At 46.8% G+C, this 22,289-nt stretch overlaps 1 protein-coding gene and 1 pseudogene across 1 annotated transcript in view; both read right to left on the minus strand.

Annotated features, from left to right (window-relative positions):
• cd44a (CD44 molecule (IN blood group) a) overlaps window positions 1–22,289 on the minus strand; it is a 57,380-nt gene that overhangs the window by 22,295 nt on the left and 12,796 nt on the right. The gene's annotated exons all lie outside the window — the stretch shown is intronic.
• Window positions 16,843–17,136, minus strand: LOC140493395 (guanine nucleotide-binding protein G(I)/G(S)/G(O) subunit gamma-7 pseudogene; annotated as a pseudogene).

The following is a 22,289-nucleotide window of genomic DNA, read 5'->3' on the forward strand; positions in this document are numbered from 1 at the left end:
TCCCATAATCCAAAAATGGTCAGGTTCGGTGGATTGGTCATAGGAAATGTAGGGATAGGGTAGGGGGGTGGGTTTTGGTGGGATACTCTTCAGCAGATCAATATGGACTCAATAGATCAAATGGACTGCTTTCACACTGTAGCGATTCTATGGTAATCAGAAGAGGTTCTCCTCCTCTCTCTACAAGGATCTCGGTGAGTCTCTCTCTCTCTCTCTGTCTCTCTCACTGCACCCCACCAGGTCATCTCCTCTGCCCTGAAGCTCTTCAGCCAACCTGTCCATCTTCCTTCGCATCTATCTCCTCCTCCCTATCACCTTCACCCCCTACTTCATCTACCTATCGCATTCTCAGGTACATTCCCCCCAACCCAACCCAACCCCCCTCCCATTTATCTCTCAGCCCCCTTGGGCCAAAAGCCTTGTTCCTAATGAAGGCTTTATGCTCACAACATTGACACTCCTGCCCCTTCAGATGCTGCCTGACTGGCTGTGTTTTTCCAGCACCACATTCCCATCCTGGCCCACAACCAGGGGCTCAGCACAAAAGAATGACATCACAAGTAAACTATAAGCTCATTGGTTGGTAGCAGCTACTAAATGAACTCCCTATGGTTCGTTACTTTTAGATTGAAGGTAAGGAGGGGAAATATTTAGGTTACAAACTAAAAGACCAATGGGAAGCTTTTTAAAAAAAAACAAATTAAGGACTAAAGTTAAAATAGAGATGCCAGGCAATGTGCTGTAACTACAAGATGTGGGAGTTGGACACCATTGTAAATCATAGAATCCCTACAGAGTGGAAGCAGGTAATTTGGCCCATTGAGTCCACATTGACCCACCAAGAAGCATCCCAACCAGACCCAACCAACTACCCCATCCCTGGAACCATGCATTTCCCACAGCTAAGCCACCTAACCTGCACATGTTTGGACAGTGGGAGGCTTCCATAGCACTGGAGGAAACACATGAAGACACGGGGAGAATGTGCAAACTCCACACAGACAATTACCCGAGGTTGGGTCATTGGTGCTGAGAGGCAGCAGTGCTAACCACTGAGCCACCATGCCACCCAAAGTTGCCATGTCTGGAGCAAATGTTGGTTGATAAGTTAGAGTCTAAGCTTCGAACACTGTGATACATCAGGGAGGGGGAGAATTACCTGAGATTCTTGCTCCCTGTGTGAGTGGGGCCTGTAGGGAGGATCCCCTCACTTTCTACATGGAAGCCATCTAGCAATGTATTCTTGTCACTTGCCCATTGACTTCACATTCCTAACTTTGTCATTGTCAATTTAGAATGCCTTATTGAAGGCATTAATCCAATTGAAGCACATATACACTTCCAAGTATCTAATCTTTCCAAAATTCAATATGGTTGGTGAAGCAATGCTTTCCCTTTTGAATTCATACTGACTATAACAATCCCTCGTTAACAACCAATGGCAATACCAATTCCTGCTCCTTAGCTTCTCATTGACCAGAAAGTGACCAGGACAAGAGCAGCTCAGAGGTTGAGAATTCTGTGGTGAATGACTTGTCACCTGACTCCCCAGCATTTTTCCCTACAACTGAGCAACTGGTACTCCATCAGTGTCTGCTGTGTGAGATCAACTTTGCTTTAAATATCCTGCGCACACACCTTAAAAACTAGTCCCAGAAATAGTGACCATACAACTACTACTGATTGCCATCTGGTTCACTAGTGTCGTTCAGGGATATAAATCTGCCATTATTTCTTGGTCTGGCCTATGTGTGACTCCAGACCCACAGCGATATGGTTAGTTCTTAACCACCCTCTGAACTGGCCCTACAAGCTGTACTTTAAGGCAACTAATAATGGGTAATAATTGAAGAGGAAAAGTCTCTTGTTGAATTGTAATTCAGAGCATGGTCTTCCCAATTGGGTCAGGGAAACTGAGAGTTGTAAGGGTGGGATTGAATCCTCCATCAGGGGTTTTGAAGAGGGGGCAGTGGGGAGCACAGGAGGGAGGTACTGCACTTCAGCTTGGGGTTCAATTACCCCAATCCTGCCTCCCTATTCAATCCTGCTCTGACTCCTCTCCAAATCCTGTCCAAGCCCCCAGTTCTATTCAAATCCCAATTTCACCAACTCAAGTCAGCCCCTGCTCTCAGCTAACCAATGCCCACGACTAATGTCGAATGTTGCCCAGAACTCACTCCCCACCACAAATACCTACACCCCACTCAGTACCCAGTGAGTGTATCCAGTCACCCCCTACGCCCATTCCCAACATCAATTGTAACCCCTATTGCCATTCCAACACCAGCCCATGGTCACCAAGGTGCCCCATTCCAGGTACCCACAAAGGCACTGCCCATATCTGCTCCCAGCCCCAAATGCCACCTCATCCCACCATCAGGATCTCAATCTCTTCCATCAGAGACAGCCTACCCAAACCCCTCCCAAATCCTCTGGAGACTTCACATGGGAAAGTTGAGGGAAATAGCCAGAACGCATGGGACCAAACATACAGATTGAGGGTGGACCTGGTGCGAAACATCGTATTAAATGGATCGTACTATATCATACTAATCCCAAACCAGTCATTTATTCATCGATAGACTGACTGTCAGATAATAGATCTGGAAACGGCAGACTGTGGGTGGAGTCAGTAATAATCTGACAGTGATTGGAGTCTGTAATTCATTCATCTATAAAATGAGTGAGTGGATTATGAATTCCTTGATTATTAACCTGACAGTGGGTGAGGTCCGGAATTCTCTCACCCACAAATTGGCACACAGTTTGTTGATCAGGGAATTACTGACCCCATCACTGACAATTTATACATCAATGGAAGACTGATGCACTCACTGTAAATTATCGATCTGTAAGATGACTCTGTCTGGGTCAGTACTAATCTGACCAATAAACTGAGGGTCTGTATTTCCCTGATCAATTATGCGACAGTGAGTGAAGTCAGTCATTCATTAATCCATAAAACGAGTGGATTAATAATTCCTTGATCACGAAACTGAAAGTGAGTGGGTTCAGGAATTCTCTGATGGATAAACCTACATTGAGTGGGATCAGCAAGAGAGTGATGAACAAACTCAGTTTATTAATCCACTGACCATCAATGAGCGGTGTCACTATTATTCGATCAGTTAACTGAGGATCTGTAATTCCCTGATCAATAACCTGAGACTGGGTGGAGTCAGAAATTTATTGAGCCACAAACTGATGCTGTCAGTGTTAGTTTATTGCTCAGGAAATTATTGACCCCACTCAGAGTCAGTTTAATGATCAGGGAATTACAGACCTTCAGGTTATTGATCGGGTTATTTTTGACGCCATCACTGTCAGTTTATACTCTATAAGTGAATTTTCTTTAATTTCAAAAATATTCGTAAAATATTTTGATGGTCTGTCCAGTTGGTCATGCCATACATACAGAAACATTCCATTTCTCTGCATAGGCACATTCCAGAAGGAGGTGTGTGACAGTCTCGTCCCCCCCACAGCCGCTTCAAGGGCGACCGGTAAGCCGTCGCTTCTGGGAGTTTTATTCTTTTCAAAGGACTCGAGAGCCTTGGTCAGCTCACCCAGAGATAGCGGCTGGTCCAGCCTCTCTTGTGTTCTGTCATCTAAGACCTCCATGATAGAGGACAGGAATGACTGGGAGGCCGCACTGTCAATTGGCCTCGAGTCATACAGACTGGCATAGAAGGATTTGCTGATCCTCGTGACGTCAGCAAGTTTGAGAGATACAACTGCTTTTTCAAGCTGTTCATGAGAGCTCGCCCGAGGAAGTTGAACAATAAAGTACGACTGAAGATGACTGAGGTTAAGGTCATGGAGTCATAAAATGGCTTTGTCCTGATAAGGTGCGAGCTGCAACAGGGATACAGAAACCAGCAGATATGAAACCAATAGAGGAGGTGTAGTCTAGATAGCTGTGGGAGTCGGTTGGTTTATAGTAAATGTCCATGTTCATCTTCCGCAGCTACACTGACACCACCCCCCACCTTACCCTCCGCTACATCGATGACTGTATCGGCTCTGCCTCGTGCTCCCACAAGGAGGTTGAACAGTTCATCCACTTTACCAACACCTTCCACCCCGACCTCAAATTCACCTGGACCGTCTCAGACTCCTCCCTCCCCTTCCTAGACCTTTCCATTTCTATCTCGGGTGACCGAATCAACACGGACATTTACTATAAACCGACCACCTCCCACAGCTACCTAGACTACACCTCCTCCCACCCTGCCCTCTGTAAAAACGCCATCCCATATTCCCAATTCCTTCGTCTCCGCTGCATCTGCTCCCAGGAGGATCAGTTCCAAAACCGTACCACCCAGATGGCCTCCTTCTTCAAGGACTGCAATTTCCCCTCAGACGTGGTCGACGATGCTCTCCACCGCATCTCCTCCACTTCCCGCTCCTCTGCCCTTGAGCCCCGCCCCTCCAACCGCCACCAGGACAGAACCCCACTGGTCCTCACCTACCACCCCACCAACCTCCATGTCCAGCGTATCATCCGCCGTCATTTCCGCCACCTCCAAACAGACCCCACCACCAGGGACATATTTCTCTTCCCTCCCCTATCAGCGTTCCGGAAAGACCACTCCCTCTGTGACTCCCTCGTCAGGTCCACACCCCCCACCAACCCAACCTCCACTCCCAGCACCTTCCCCTGCAACCGTAAGAAATGCAAACCTTGCACCCACACCTCCCCCCTCACTTCCCTGCAAGGCCCCAAGGGAAGTGGGGGAATTTCCATATCCACCACAAATTCACCTGCATCTCCACACACATTATCTATTGCATCCGCTGCACCCGATGTGGCCTCATATACATTGGGGAGACAGGTCGCCTACTTGCGGAACGTTTCAGAGAACACCTCTGGGACACCCGGACCAACCAACCCAACCACCCCGTGGCTCAACACTTTAACTCCCCCTCCCACTCCACCAAGGACACGCAGGTCCTTGGACTCCTCCATCGCCAGACCATAGCAACACGATGGTTGGAGGAAGAGTGACTCATCTTCCGCCTAGGAACCCTCCAACCACAAGGGATGAACTCAGATTTCTCCAGTTTCCTCATTTCCCCTCCCCCCACCTTGTCTCAGTCAAATCCCTCGAACTCAGCACCGCCTTCCTAACCTTCAATCTTCTTCCTGACCTCTCCGCCCCCGCCCCCACCCCCACCCCCACTCCGGCCTATCACCCTCACCTTGACCTCCCTCCACCTATCGCATTCCCAACCCCCCTCCCCCAAGTCCCTCCTCCCTACCCTCCCTGCTGGACACACTTTCCTCATTCCTGAAGAAGGGCTTATGCCCGAAACGTCGATTCTCATGCTCCTTGGATGCTGCCTGACCTGCTGCGCTTTTCCAGCAACACATTTTCAGCTAAGCTCTTGCCTGATCCAGAGTGTGCAACTTTATGCAAATTCACAGAAAAGCATGTCCAGTGATAATGAGCCACAGTGAAGGTTTGTAAGTCAAATATCAGGCTGTTCACTCACACAAAGATTGATGGCAGAAGCCCATGACCTGAATACCGCCATGTTGGAATCAAGAGAGAGCCAACAATGATACCGATGGCCTCGCATTGGGAATCCAGTTCCCCAGCCTCAGTCTGTTGTGGTGTTACTGAGCCCATTCACAGTCCCCACCGCGCCTTGGCGGCAGCTGCCCCAAGCTTCAGCGTGTCCCTCAATACGTAGTCCTGGACCTTGGAATGTGCCAGTCTGCAACACTCAGTCGGGGTCAGCTCCTTCCGCTGGAAGATCAACAGGTTTCGGACCGCCCAGAGAGCGTCCTTCATTGAGTTGATGATCCTCCAGGCACAGTTGATGTTTGTCTCAGTAAGCGTCCCGGGGAACAGACCGCGTCACGGAGCTGCTCGGGACGAACCTCGACAAACACCACTGCATTCGTCTCCAGACTTCCTTTGCGTAGGCACATTCCAGAAGGAGGTGTGTGACAGTCCCGTCCCCTCACAGCCGCTCATTGTTGGCTCTCCCTTGATTCCAACATGGCAGTGTTCAGGTCATGGGCTTCTGCCATCAATCTTTGTGTGAGTGAACAGCCTGACATTTGACTTACAAACCTGCACTGTGGCTCATTATCACTGGACATGCTTTTCTGTGAATTTGCATAAAGTTGCACACTCTGGTTCAGGCAAGAGCTTACCATAGCTCACAAAATGAAACAAGCTGCTCTATTGGTTTCATATCTGCTGGTTTCTGTATCCCTGTTGCAGCTCGCACCTTATCAGGACAAAGCCATTTTATGACTCCATGACCTTAACCTCAGTCATCTTCAGTCGTACTTTATTGTTCAACTTCCTCGGGCGAGCTCTCATGAACAGCTTGAAAAAGCAGTTGTATCTCTCAAACTTGCTGACGTCACGAGGATCAGCAAATCCTTCTATGCCAGTCTGTATGACTCGAGGCCAACTGACAGTGCGGCCTCCCAGTCATTCCTGTCCTCTATCATGGAGGTCTTAGATGACAGAACACAAGAGAGGCTGGACCAGCCGCTATCTCTGGGTGAGCTGACCAAGGCCCTTGAGTCCTTTGAAAAGAATAAAACTCCCAGAAGTGACGGCTTACCGGTCGAGCTCTGTTCTGCTCTGTGGGACTTGATTGGCCAGGACCTGCTGGAGGTGTATGTCAGTATGCTTCGGGCAGGTACCATGAGTGAATCCATGAGGAAAGGCATCATCACCCTCATCTACAAGCGGAAGGGGGAGAGGGAGGAATTCAAAAATTGGAGACCAATCTCACTATTGAATGCAGATTACAAAATCTTGGCAAAGGTCATCGCCAACTGGGTCAGGTCTGCTCTGGGGTCGGTGATTCACCCTGACCAAATCTGTACTGTGCCGGGCAGGAAGATCGCTGAGATTCTCGCACTCCTCAGGGATTTGATCGCCTACGTGCAGGACAGAGGGTTGGACACCTGCCTCATCAGCCTGGACTAGTAGAAAGCCTTTGACAGGATATCACACAGGTATATGAGAGATGTTCTCCCCAAAATGGGCTTTGGGGAGAGAATCTGCAATTGGATCAGACTGCTCTACACCAACATTGTCAGTGCAGTCTCAATCAATGGGTGGGAATCAGATAGCTTCCCAGTCAGATCTGGAGTCTGGCAGGGCTGCTCTCTCTCTCCTGCCTTGTTTGTGTGCTGCATAGAGCCATTTGCCGAATCCATCAGGAAGGATGCGAGCCTGAGAGGGGTGACTATTCCTGACAGCGGGGGCCTGCAGGTTAAGGCTTCCCTGAACATGGATGACGTCGCTGTTTTCCGTGCACAGACTCATGTGCAAATGTGACCAGTTCGAATGGGTCTCGGGGGTAAACCGAGGCAAGAGCGAGGCCATGCTCTTCGGGAACTGGGCCAACCAATCCTTCATCTCCTTCACCTTCACCGTCAGGACCGACCACCTGAATGTGCTGGGTATTTGGTTCGGGGCGGGGGGGGGGGGGGCTGGGGTGTGTGCCAAGTCTTGGAAGGAGCGTATCAAGAAAGTGAGGCAGAAACTGGGCAGATGGAAGCTACGGTCGTTGTCCATCGTGGGAAAAAACCTGGTCATCAGGTGTGAGGCACTGTCATTGCTATTATACGTGGCACAGGTCTGGCCTATTCTCAAAACCTGTGCCGCTGCAGTCACCCGGGCCATCTTCCATTTTGTATGGAGATCAAAGATGGACCAGGTCCGAAGGGACTCTATGTACAAAGATCTGGGCAACGGGGGAGAAAACACACCCAATGCCACCCTCACCCTGATGGCCACCTTTGTGTGTGGCTGCATCAAGCTGTGCGTGGATCCCCGGTACGCAAACACCAAGTGTCACTACGTACTGAGGTTCTACCTGTCCCCGGTGTTGCGAAGGATGGGCCTGGCCTCACTGCCGCGGAACGCTCCGAGTAGTTGGACCGTTCCGTATCACCTGTCCTTCATGGAGAAATTTATGAAGAAAAACACCTTTGACCACAAGTCCATCAGGAAGTGGTCAGCACGTAGCGTCCTTGAGACCCTTCGGGAAAAGGAGAGGGCGGATCCTGTCGAGCGGTTCCCTGGGCAGACTGTCAAAGCCATTTGGCAGAATGCCTCATCGCCAGAACTTTCCAACAAGCACCAAGATATGGCTTGGCTGGTGGTGAGAAGGGCTCTGCCTGTGAGATCCTTTATGCATGCCCAGACTCTCAGCCGCACCGAACGCTGCCCTCGAAGTGGCTGCGGGGGGGGGGGGGGTGACTGTCACACACCTCCTTCTGGAATGTGCCTATGCAGAGGAAGTCTGGAGAGGAATGCAGTGGTGCTTGTCGAGGTTCGTCACGAGCAGCACCGTGACACGGGACTCTGTGCTCTACGGTCTGTTCCCCAGGACTCACACTGAGACGAACATCAACTGTGCCTGGAGGATCATCAACTCGGTGAAGGACGCTCTCTGGGCGGTCCAAAACCTGTTGATCTTCCAGCTGAAGGAGCTGACCCCGACTGAGTGTTGCAGACTAGCACATTCCAAGGTCCAGGACTACGTGTTGAGGGACGCGCTGAAGCTTGCAGCTGCTGCCAAGGTGCGGTGGGGAAAGACCACCGTGTAATGTCTGCCTGCCAAAGAACAGGGGGCCCACGCAGTAAGTGGGCTCCGCAGACACATCAGCTAACTATATGCATGGTCAATGTACAGACCTGTATATATGAATGATTACTTGATCTCTGTATGCAAAGAAATGGAATGTTTATGTATGTATGGCATGACTAATTGTATAGATCATCAAAATATTTTTATGAATAAAGTAAATTTTTGAAATTAAAAAAAATTATCAGCAAGTTCCAACCAGCTTTGCTTGCCAGTATCCCTTTTGCAACAAGGTTAATAAAGCCTTGGCAATTTGTGGCCATATTTCTACCATGGTTAGTACAGAGTAGTGAGATCTCACGTTGAAGCTTTATTAAGATCTGCCTAACCTCAGCTGTCTCGGTTGTTTCCCAGCTACCATGCTGCTAGTCTAGTACTAGACATGGAAGCCTTGGGGAAGAGATTCTCATGGCCTACTCTGTCTATACTTCTCAATTTGTAAATCAAATCACCCCTCAGCCCTCTCGACTCCAGGGAAAACAAACCCAGCCTATCCCAGTCTCTCTTCATAACTGAAACTTTCCATCCCAAGCAACATCTTGGGAAATCTGCTTTGCACCATTTTCAGTGCAATAATGCCCTTCCAAATTGCGCATAGTATTCCATCTGTGGTCTAACCAATGTTTTATAAGGTTGTGACAAGACTTCCTTGCTCCTATATTCTAGACCCCAGCTAATGAAAGCAAGCATCTCAAATACCTTCTTCACCACCCTGTCTACCTGTGCTGACACCTCAGGGATCTATGGCTTTGTACACCAAGGTCCCTTTGTTTGTCAATACTTCCAGGGACATACCATTCATTGTGTATATACTTTTCTCATTGGACATCACAAAATGCATTGCCTCAGACTTATTGGGATTAAATTCTCTCTGCCATTGCTCTGTCCAATTTACCAGCTGATTAATGTCAGACTTTAGTCTGAGTCCATCCTCCTGTCAACCATTTTGGTGTCATCTGCAAACATACCTCTGCATTCACTTTCTTAATGTAAATAACAAGCAGTAAGGATCCCAGCACCAATCTCTGTGGTATACCACTAGTCACACGCTTCCAGTCACAAAAGTAAACCTCCTTTGCCCTCCTATCTGTAAGCCGATTTTGGATCCAGTTTTCCAACCTGCCTTGGATTCCATGGGCTCTTACCTTTGGACCAGCCTTCCATATGGGAACCTGTCAAAGGCCTTACTGAAGTCCATGGAAACCACATTAACTGCACTACCCTCATCAATATATTTAGTTACCTTTTCAAAAACCTCCGCTAATAAATCCATGCTGAGTAACTCTGATCAATCCCTGTCTCATTAACCCTGTTCCTCAGAATCTTTCCCAATGATTTCCTTTGCACTGACGTTAGACTAACTGGTCTGTCCATGACCTGGCCTATCCCTGCTGCCCTCTTTGAACAGATATCCTCCAGTCATCTGGCACTTCACCTGTGGTCAGTCAAGTTTTAAATATATCCACCAAAGCCCCAACAATCTCCTCCATTGTCCATCATAGCAACCTGGGCTACATCTCATCAGGCCCTGGGAACTTATGTACCTTTTTGCCGACTAAAACATTGGATACCTCCTCCTTATTAATCTTAACATGTTCTAGAACCTCATCATCCCAATTGAGATCCCCAGCTACAAGGTCTTAGTCCTCTGTAAGGAATATTCATTTACAACCCTCACCTATGTCCACTGGCTCGAAGCACAGGATGCCCCGAGAGTCTCGAACAGTCCCACTCTTAACCTGGTAATCCTCTTATCCTTAATATACTTATTAATAGCCTTAGGGTTTTCCTTGATCCCATCTATATAAGGTATTTCATAGTCCCTCTTGGTCTTCCTAATTTTCTTTTAAAACAACCTCCTATACCTTCTGAATATCTTTTTAAATGCTATACTGCAAAGTGACTCCGCTTCTTGCAGTTAGAACATTGCCTCCCTCATGCTGAACATGTGTCCTTGTTCTCATATGGTGTTTTCTGCAACACGTACAACCTGTAATCTGGGCTTGACCTTGCTATTGGCCCTTCTAGAAATATTTATTTTTATTCCATTGTGTTGCTCTTGTTAGAACTGGACTGTCTCTCAATATAAAGCCTCATCCATTCTGTCAGTAATATGGTCGAGCTGATGATTGACAACCTCAAAGCTGCTGTCCACCAATAGCTATCCAAGAGTATATGTATTTTCTCTCAGCGGACAAACTTTCACTGCAGGATCTTTAATGTTGAAGATAATCTGACCAACCAAGGGTAAATTTCAATTGCCCAGATTCACAAGATTCAATGTAGTCACATTTATCAATGCTCTCCCTCTCTTTCTGAGCTCTGTTAAACACATATTGCTCCATTTATTATGTTAATAGAGAGTTCAAATGGGCTTTCAAGACCCTCATTATTTCTTTAGCTCTTCTGGTTCTCAATGAGGCCTGGGGTGCCATGCAGCTTGCAGCAACCCTCTACCAACACTTAACAGAACAGAGTTGTTCAGGTTGCTTCGATGAATGTGGTGGCTATCTCATAATTCTTCTCATTGAGACTGGAAGAGAATCCAATTCTAACCGATGCCATCTTTCCTCTCCACAGGAGCAGGGACTGAACATTTCAAAGCCATCCTGGCTGGTCAGTCGCACAAAATTGCTGAGTGCATTCTAAAACCACGCCTTGATTTTTATTTACAGTAATTAGCTCTCAGGCAGCTCTCAAAATCCACACCATTTTTACAGGTGACCCATTTCACGCGCAAGTGTTGATGTCTCCTCCCTCGAAACTGCACGTCACAATGTACTGAGTTAAATGTTTTGGTCAGGTCGATGAATGGATGTAACGAAGAGTTCCTGGTGTCAGCCTTAGCAATTTTTCTTGCATTTTTGTCTGGGCCACAAAGGCATGACTGAGACTCCTCTTGAAGTCATACTGTGCCCCCTGGAAGGATGACCTCAGCTACACTAGGTCAGCTATTCAAGGGTTTCCTGTCACCAGTCTTAGTGAGACCCTCCTTCCTGGGCAGAGGCAGCTGAAGAAACAAACGAGGAGGGAGGCAATATTGTACCACCTGAGAAATTTGCAAGTTTGGAACAGGAGTAGGGCCATTTGGCCCCTCAAGTCTATTTCACCATTCAATAGGATCATGGCTGATCCAACTGTAACTATGGAAGAGTAAAGGCTGGCAGTCACCCTTGACAACACCAGCTTTGCCAACTAGAATAGGGCCTTGGATGGATTGCCAAAACTTCCCGATTGTGAAAGGCTCATGAGACAACCCCTCCGTCTCAGCCAAAAACCCTTATGCCACTCCTTCAACATCTTCACTTTAGTCCAAATAAAATAAAAATCTTCCTTCACACCTTGGACTCTGATTCCAATGAAGGTGCAAAGGAAGATTGTTATCATATTTCAGATTATAATGAAATTCTCACTGTCACTCCAAAAGAACAAAGTGACGGACAGCCACCATGATGAAATGCAACATTGACATGAATTCTTGGGTGACCATTGCTCTGGATTGAACCAGAGGAAGGCACTGTCCGTGGGAACAATCCTGACATTTCAAGAGCTGACAATGACATAGGAAGAGGAAAAGTGCAAGCACGAAATGAAGAAGACGTGGCCTGAGCGATAAAGACATGAGGGGGCTTCCCACATGTCAACGAGTGCCCTATGTGGTATAAAGTCTGCTGATCTCCAGTTGGCCATATCAGCCATTTCCCATTTCATTGAAGATCATTATTCTCATTTGAAAGAGATGGCCAAAAATCCTGGATTGGAAGTGACTCCGGTCTCTGGAGAGAGACCTCTGGAAAAATTGACATTGGAAAAGCCAACAGAAATTGCATACTCAGTGTGGTCACTTGATAACAAGCACCACATTCAGTCAGAAAGACAAACACCTCCTGTGGTTTGGTCTAGATCAAAGCACTGACACCTCTTGGATAATACCATTGTTCAGGTTAAAGACCTAAATGATGTCTGTATCACTCAATCCATGCAGGGGCATTGATATCTACCTCAACAGACCATCCACGTGTTCAATCAGTAATAAACTTGCACCGAGCACAAAGACATTGCAAGGACCAAGGTTCCAGAACACCAGTTTCCAAGCCCCAAAGCAGCTGAGCACTGAGAAGAATTCCAAATGCAGCTCTGGGAAATCTTCAAGCATCCAACTCAATTCTGGAATAGTGCAATGGAGTAAAAGCAGCTGTAGCAGACACTAGCACAGAGACTATTGGTGTCAGCAGGACTGGCTTAAGAGCAATGAGACCTCCTTGGAACAACGATCGTTTGCCTGGCAGAATAACTCAAGGTCAGAACACACTCCAGGCTGACATCAAAACCCCAAAGATAAGGGACATGTGGTTGGAAGACAACCCTGAGAGAGCTGGTAGTATGATAACCATCATGGAAAGCTCTTTGAGAACTGAACAGACAAATGCTCTTCAGCCACAATATCTTCAGGATGACTATGCCATCCATCAATGCTGGAATGAATATTTTAGATAAACCCAACTGTGACTTCACAATCATAGTCGATACTCTGCGGGCTAAACTCCAACTTCTTTGTACTCGAACCCATGGGGAAACATGGGTGTAGGTGAAGTGCTAATCATTGTACTGAATGTGACTGAGGCTGGTAATTCACTGACAATATGGCAGCGACTGGAGGTCAATAGACTGATATTGAATGGCACAATGGTCATGCCCTTTATACCGAGACTGTCACTGACAGTGGACAATAATCACTTGGCCTTCAATGGATTAAAAGTCACAGGGATAGGAACTCCATAACTAATGGGCTGACAAAGACTGGACTCGGTGATTCATTTCATCAAACGACTAGCAACATCTGGTGGTAATAATTCCCTGATCAACAATGGATTCACAGTGAGTGGGGGTAGTACTTTCCTGAGTCAGGAGTGTGATGCTGGAAAAGCACAGCAGATCAGGCAGCATCCAAGGAGCAGGAGAATCGACGTTTCAGGCATAAGCCCTTCATCAGGAGAGGCTTGATCAAGGGCTAATGCCCGAACCATCAATTCTCCTGCTCCTTGGATGCTGCCTGACCTGCTGTGCTTTTCCAGCAACACACTCTTGACTCTGAGCTCCAGCATCTGCAGTCCTCACTTTCTCCAGTATTATTTTCCTGGCCAACAAATTTGCAGTAACTGGGACTGTGATTCCCCTGATCATTAATAGACTGGTAGTGACTGGGCTGGCAACATCCTGATCAATAAACTGACAGAGAGCAGGAACTCCCTGATCAATACATTGAATATGAGTGGCAAAATAGTGTCCCGAGGCAATAAACTGTCAAACTGAGGCAGTGGTTCCCTAATCAAGTGATTGAAGAGTCTGGGGAGGGCTGAGCATCACTCTCTGGTCAATACACATACAATGACTGGGCTCAGTGACTCCGTGATCAATAGACTCACAGTGACCAGACACTGGAATTCTGATCAATAACATAACTGTGACTGAAGTCTGTATAAAAGGCTATTGATCAGAGATTATTAGTTGCTGCTGGCACTCAGTAGCAGGCAAACAGAATCACTGAACAGTAAATATATCATCAATGGAGTCTTGTGACTGGCGTCCTTCATTCCCTGACTACTTATAAACTGAGAGTGACTCTGGGTAGCAACTCTCCTGTCACTAATAAGCAGTCCTAATTCACTGAGGAACAATGTGCTGCAAGTCAGTGGGGACAGGATCAATATCCTGACAGTGTCTCGGAGTGGTACTTGTTGGATCGATAAACTAATTCTGTCTGGGAACACTAACTCCCTGACCTTTAAGCTGACAATGAGGGAGGATATTGTCTGATCAATAAACTGAGAGTGACTGGGTCAGTAATTGCTGGATCATCAGCAGAGGACAGGATGATCCAGTAGATTTTAATCCAGTTCATCACAATGGTAACGATAGTGGTCATCCCTGGAGCTACATGTCAGTCAGCTAAGAGTAGGGGAAGCCCCTATGATGGAATCTAAGTTGGAAAGTGCTGCTAGTAAAACTTCACCCACATTCAGTCACATGTCAGATTGGTTTGTTAATCAGTCACTGACTGCAACTGTCCCTGAATTGACTGGAATATCCAATGGTGCCTACTGGAGTGAATGGGATTCACTTGACTCTCTCATCCCAACTCCCACACACTAATGTCCTACCAGGAGGTGTCCCTCATTGTCAGCCAGTCTGTATCCAGTGGAGGGGCCCAGTATTGGATGGTTGGGTTGGCGTATGGCTGTCACAGAGATATACAGCATGTAAACAGACCATTCGGTCCAACTCATCCATGCCAACCATTCTGAATGAATCTAGTCCCATTTTTCCAAACTTGGCCCACATCCCTCTAGACCCTTCCTGTTCATACACCCATCCAGATGCTTTTTAAATGTTGCAATTGTACCAGCCTCCACAACTTCCTCTGGCAGCTCATTCCATACACGCACCACACTCTGCGTGAAAATGTTGCCCTTAGGTCCCTTTTCAATCTTTCCCCTCTCACCGTAAAGCTAAGCTGTCTTGTTCTCATCTCCTCCCCCCACCCCAGGGGTAAGACTTTCTCTATTTACCCTTTCCATGCCCCTCATGATTTTATAAACCTCTATAAGGTCACCCCTCAGCCTCTGACTTTCCAGAGAAAACAGCCCCAGTCTGTTCACCTTCTCCCTATAGCTCAAACCCTCGCTTCCTCTGCGTTACGCCCTCCGCCATCCCCCAACACCCTTCAGACTCTTCCTGCGACCACAACCCACCCTCCACTCCCCTGTGCTCAGGAATGCAGCGATAAACCCTGATGAAGACCTCGAATTATTTCCAACAACAGCCATTGCTCCTGGTGGCACTGCCAGCAATGCCTCTGCCCTTGGCTGTTCTTCAGGCCACGGGATCCTAAATCCCGGGCGTTCCATACAGAAGCAACGTAGACCGCGCCCAGCCTCCACCCCACTTTGAATCCCAGCTGATAGAGTGTGGGAGTAGTGATACCCTGGCCAATCTGACAGTGACTGGGAGCAGTAATACTCTGAGAAAGGCCCTTTATGAGATGGAGTGTTGGGCCGGGTGCATTGGCTCTCCACTAACTTGCTGACACCACCACTCAGAAGGTTAGCTGCATCTCTGAAGGGTCCCCTTGAAACTGAATTTTCAAGAATTTCCCATGTAACGTGAAACCTGATGTAAAAGCAGTCTGAGTCACTGTTCTGGAAGTTGACATAACACTATATGTGCCTATAGGGGCAGGTTAGCTTGGAATGTTGGTTTGTGACACAGAACAGTCTGGGTTCAACTCCTGCACTGGCTGAGGTTACCATGAAGAGCTCTCCCCTTGCCTGAAGTGGGGTGACCCTCAGGTTGAAACACCACCAGGTTTTCTCTCTCTCTTGAATGAGAGAGCAGGCCTATGGTCTGATTAGACATTGGTGACTTTACCCTTTTTATCAACGCAGCACTTCAGAAGATAGAAGTCATGTTCCCGAAAAGATTAGGCAGGGGGACAACAGTTATTCCAACATCACAATTAGTGAGACGATAAATCTCCCCAAAACCCTTCCCAATCACAAATCCATCGATTTCTGACCTAAATACACTCAATGACTTGGCCTTCACAACCTTCACAAACAATGAATTCCACAGATTAACTACTGTCTGGCTGGAGAAACCCCTTTTTATCTCAGTTTAAAAAGGTCATTCCTTCACTCTGTGTTAAGTACTCCAAAGGTTAATACCAAATGGTGTTCACACAAAACAATTCCATTCATATGGGTATAGCTCGACAGATCCTTTTCTTCCACTTCACCCCATTCCCCCAGCCTCACCAAACAAAAGCAATAACATTATCAACTGAGGTCGAGAGAGTGGTGCTGGAAAAGCACAGCAGGTCAGGCAGCATCCGAGGAGCAGCAGAATCAACGTTTCGGGCAAGAGCCCTTTCCTGATGAAGGGCTTATGTCCAAAATGTTGATTCTCCTGCCCCTCGGATGCTGCCTGACCTGCTGTGCTTTTCCAGCACCACTCTCTCGACTCTGATCTCCAGCGTCTGCAGTCCTCTCTTTCTCCACGTTAGAAAGCACACCAATAACAAAATGTTTGTCTTTAAAAGCCCTCCATTGCTTGATCTGGTGACGTAAATTCTCATTGGCTGAAATTTCTAAACCCCCTTTGCTAGATTTGCAACCACTAATTCAGCTATAATTTTTAAAAAAATACATTTTCTATTTAGATATCTGTATTCATTGACTTGAATATTTCTTGCTGTTGGTAATCACTAATGTGCTGTGCTTCATCCATCTGGGGGCAAAGCGAGAGGATGATGCAGAATTTTTTTTCCTTGAAAGGATTCTCCAAAGTCGGAATGCCAAGAATCAGTGGGTCACTTCAGAAATGCTGCTCCCAGAAATTCATAAGGTTTACAGCCGCAGCTTTGGATACCTTGATTCTCTCACCGCCTGCTTCAATCCTCATTTGTACCATGTGTTTCCGTGCTCGTACTATTTTGTTAGTTGTTGACATTGTCTGCAATCTATTCTAGGCCAATGCTAATTTTCTGCATGGTGGCAGTTACTTTATTGCCTGGTTCGACCTCACTTACATGTTGGGTGGTGGCACGGTGGCTCAGTGGTTAGCACTGCTGTCTCACAGCACCGGGAACCTGAGTCCAATTCCAGCCTCAGGAGACTGCCTGTGTGGACACATTCTCCCTGTGTCTGGGTGGGTTTGCTCTGGGCAAGATGGTGTCCACAATTAGCGAATGGGATGTGACCTTTAACCCATTGGGAAGCTGAGGTTTTACTACTAACCCACTGAGTTATAACTACGATAGGAAGTCACATCCTGGTCCCTGTATCCACATGTAATGTTTCAAAACAGAGGATAAATATTTCCACGCAGAATGAGTCCCTTACTGCCATCTCCCAGTTTTGGTCACCCAATTCTCCCATTGTCCCTAAACTTCAAATCAATCCTAGGTTGGGCCAGTACCTCGGAGTAACATCTGTGTGTGGCACGGATTGGCACAGTAACAGTAGCACAGAGAAATGGAACAAGCAATTCACACGTTCAGGGAACATGCCTGGCATAACCTGGTATATAGCATCAGTCAAACCCTTGGGATAAGGATGTAAGACTTTGTCGTCAGGAACTAGCCAAAGCCTGACATTGACACTTTCAATAGCTTCACTATCTTCTCCATGAAATCTAATCACAAAACCACAGTGCGGAACTTGACATTTAGAAATTGATATGTTGCTTAAGAACTACATTGTGAGAGGCCAAAGAGGATATTTCCTTCTCAAAACAAGGGACTGTTGGAAATTGTGGTCCCTTTACAACTGAATTTTTCTAGTATTTCCTGTGCAGCTTGAGACTTCATGTAACGGCTGCTGTTACAGTTGCTTCCTTCCCACAAATAGAAACAATTTCCAAGTCGAGAGCATGGTACCAGCAAAGCACAGCAGGATGAAAGGCTTATGCCCGAAACGTCGATTCTCCTGCTCCTTGGATACTGCCTGACCTGCTGTGCTTTTCCAGCACCACACTCTCGACTCTGATCTCCAGCATCTGCAGGCCCTCACTGTCTCCAGGAAACAATTTCTAATTCAAGACAAAAAGGGAGGATGACAACAAAGACCACCAAGGCAGTAGATTCCACGTGTTGAGGCCAAATAATTGTCTGACACCAAATGTACCCAATTGCTGACCCAGCCAGCAGGAAAATAAATGTTCTGTTTCCAAAAAGAATGACCACTGACGGTCAGGTGAAGCTGGGCAAGGAGACAGTGGTTACTCGTATGTCGTAATTGTCCTGAGTGTGTTGCTTGTAAGGATTCCGACAAGATTTTTGATGCGGTGTAGATGCAAGGTCCAAAATTAGGGCAAATGGGTGAGTGCTCAGAGGTAGCACAGGTCCTCATCAGATAGAAGATGGATCAGAAGAGATTGAAGGAAGATCCAACCTTGAAAACATCAACAAGCGAGGACGTGGCAGACCGCACAGCATATAAAAGTTGACACAGTTCTTGCCACTGGCCAATCATTGCCTAGTTCCAGCCAACCCATTCCCGTAAGTGGTTTTATTTCCAGAAAACATCATGTGAGAAATGCTGCAACTTAACAAGCCCAATAAGCGAACTGCAACTTCCTTGTTAATGGCCAGCTCAAACCATCAGACAGCTGCGACCATCGATATCAACAGCAGCTCCTAACAGAGAGAGAAAGTGGCTCCAAAATCCAGAAACAAGAACTTCACTGGTCAATAAACTGAAAGAGTCTGGGGACAGTAACTCACAGATCAACACAGTGATAGAGTCTGGGGACAGTAACTCACAGATCAACATAGTGATAGAGTCTGGGGACAGTAACGCACAGATCAATACAGTGATAGAGTCTGGGGACAGTAACTTCCTGATCAATACAGTGATAGAGTCTGGGGACAGTAACGCACAGATCAACACAGTGATAGAGTCTGGGGACAGTAACGCACAGATCAACACAGTGATAGAGTCTGGGGACAGTAACTCACAGATCAACACAGTGATAGAGCCTGGGGACAGTAACTCACAGATCAACACAGTGATAGAGTCTGGGGACAGTAACGCACAGATCAACACAGTGATAGAGTCTGGGGACAGTAACTCACAGATCAACACAGTGATAGAGTCTGGGGACAGTAACGCACCGATCAACACAGTGATAGAGTCTGGGGACAGTAACTCACAGATCAACACAGTGATAGAGCCTGGGGACAGTAACGCACAGATCAACACAGTGATAGAGTCTGGGGACAGTAACTTCCTGATCAATACAGTGATAGAGTCTGGGGACAGTAACTCACAGATCAACACAGTGATAGAGTCTGGGGACAGTAACTTCCTGATCAATACAGTGATAGAGTCTGGGGACAGTAACTCACAGATCAACACAGTGATAGAGTCTGGGGACAGTAACGCACAGATCAACACAGTGATAGAGTCTGGGGACAGTAACGCACAGATCAACACAGTGATAGAGTCTGGGGACAGTAACTCCCTGGATCAGTACAGTGATAGAGTCTGGGGACAGTAACTCACAGATCAACACAGTGATAGAGTCTGGGGACAGTAACTCCCTGGATCAGTACAGTGATAGAGTCTGGGGGAAGTAACTCCCTGATCAGTGCAGTGATGGAGTCTGGGATCAGTAACTCAATGATCATTACAGTGATAGTGTCGGGGCGCAGTTACACCCTGATCTATACAGTGATAGAATCTAGGCACAGTATCTCACGGATCAGTACAGTGACAGAGTCTGGGGACAGTAGCTCACTGATCAATGCATTGACAGAGTCTGGAGGCAATAACTCCCCGATTAATACAGTGATAGAGTCTGGGGGGCATTAACTCATGGATCAATACAGTGATAGAGTCTTGGAACAGTAACTCCCTGATCAATACAGTGATCGAGTCTGGGATCACAAACTCCCTGATTAATACAGTAATTGGGTCTGGGGGCAGTAATTCACTGATAGATTCTCGGGGCAGTAACTCCCTGATCAATACAGCGATAAAGTCTGGGGACAGTGCTCACTGATCAATATAGTGATAGAGTCTGGGGCAGTAACTCCTCGATCAATACAGTAATAGAGTCTGGGGACTGTAACTCCCTGATCAATACAGTGATAGAGTCTTTGGAGAAAGTGAGGACTGCAGATACTGGAGATCAGAGCTGAAAATGTGTTGCTGGAAAAGCGCAGCAGGTCAGGCACGTCGATTCTCCTGCTCCTTGGAATATGCCTGACCTGCTGCGCTTTTCCAGCAACACATTTTCAGTCGTAACTCACTGATCAATGCAGTGATAGAGTCTGGGGGCAGTGACTCACTGATCAATACAGTGATAGCATGGGGGCAGTAACACCCCGATCAATGCAGTGATGGAGTTGGGGACAGTGACTCACTGATCAATACAATAATAGAGTCTGGGGGAAGTAACTCACTGATCAATACAGTGATCGAGTCTGGGGACAGTACCTCACTGATCAATACAGTAATTTAGTATGGGGACAGTGCTCACTGATCAATACAGTGATAGAGTCTGAGGACAGTAACTCACTGATTAATACAGTGATAGATTCGGAGGTCAGTAACTCACTGATCAATACAATGATTGAGTCTGGGATCACAAACTCCCTGATTAATACAGTGATACAGTCTGGGGGCAGTATCTCACTGATCACTACAGTGTTAAAGTCTGGGGACAGTAACTCATTGATCAATACAGCGATAGAGTCTGGAGACAGTAACTGACTGAGCAATATAGTGATAAAGTCAAAGGGGCATTAACTCACTGATCAATACAGTGATAATGCCTGGGGTCAGTAACTCCCTGATCAATACAGTGATAGAGTCTGGAGACAGTAACTCCCTGATCAATACAATGACAGACTCTGGGGGCAGTAACTCACTGATCAATATAGTGATAGAATCTGGGGACAGTATATCCCTGATCAATACAGTGATAATGCCTGGGGTCAGTAACTCACTGATCAATACAGTGATAGAGTCTATGACCTCAAACTCCCTGATTAATGCAGTGATAGAGTCTGGGGGCAGTAATTCATTCATCAATACAGTGATACAGTCTGGCAGCAGTAACTCACTGATCACTACAGTGTTAAAGTTTGGGGATAGTAACTCACTGATCAACATAGTGATAGAGTCTGGGGGCAATAAATCACTGATCAATACAGTGATAGAATCTGGGGCAGTAACTCCCTGATCAATACAGTGATAGAGTCTGGGGTCCGTAACTCACTAATCAATACAGTGATAGAGTGTGAGGACAGTATATCCCTGATCAATACATTGATACAGTCTGGGCGCAGTAACTCCCTGATCAATGCAATGATAGAGTCTGGAGACTGTAACTCACTGATCAATACGGTGATAGAGTCTGGGGGCAGTAACTCCCTGATCAGTACAGTGATAGATTCTGGGGACAGTAACTCACTGATCAATACAGTGATAGAGTCTGGGTACAGTACCTCACTGATCAATACAGTAAATTAGTCTGGGGACAGTGCTCACTGACCAATACAGTGATAAAGTCTGGGGACAGTAACTCACTGATCAACACAGTGTTAAAGTCTTGCGATAGTAACTCACTGATCAATATAGTGATAGTGTCTGGGGACAGTAAATCACTGATCAATACAGTGATAGAGTCTAAGGACAATAACTCCCTGATGAATACAGTGATAGAGTTTGGTAGGCAGTGACGACCTGATCAACACAGTGGGAGAGTCTGGGGTCAGTAACTCAGTGATCAACAAAGTGATTGAGCCTGGGGGTAGTAACTCCCTGATGAATACAGTGATAGAGTCTGGGGGGCAGTGACTCTTTGATCAATACAGTGACAGAGTTTCAGGTCAGTGACTCCCTGATCATTGCAGTCATAGAGTCTGAGGCAGTAACCCCCCGATCAATACAGTGATAGAGTCTGGGCACAGTAACACCCTGCTCAATACAGTGATAGAGTCTGGGTCAGTGATTCCCTGATCAATACAGTGACAGAGTCTGGGGACAGTGACTCACTGATCAATACAGTGATAGATTCTAGGGGCAGTAACTCCTCAATCAATACAGTGATAGAGTCTCAAGACAGTGACTCCCTGACGAACACAGAGATAGAGT

This window comes from Chiloscyllium punctatum, chromosome 22 (genome assembly GCF_047496795.1).
Source record: "Chiloscyllium punctatum isolate Juve2018m chromosome 22, sChiPun1.3, whole genome shotgun sequence".
NCBI lineage: Eukaryota > Metazoa > Chordata > Chondrichthyes > Orectolobiformes > Hemiscylliidae > Chiloscyllium > Chiloscyllium punctatum.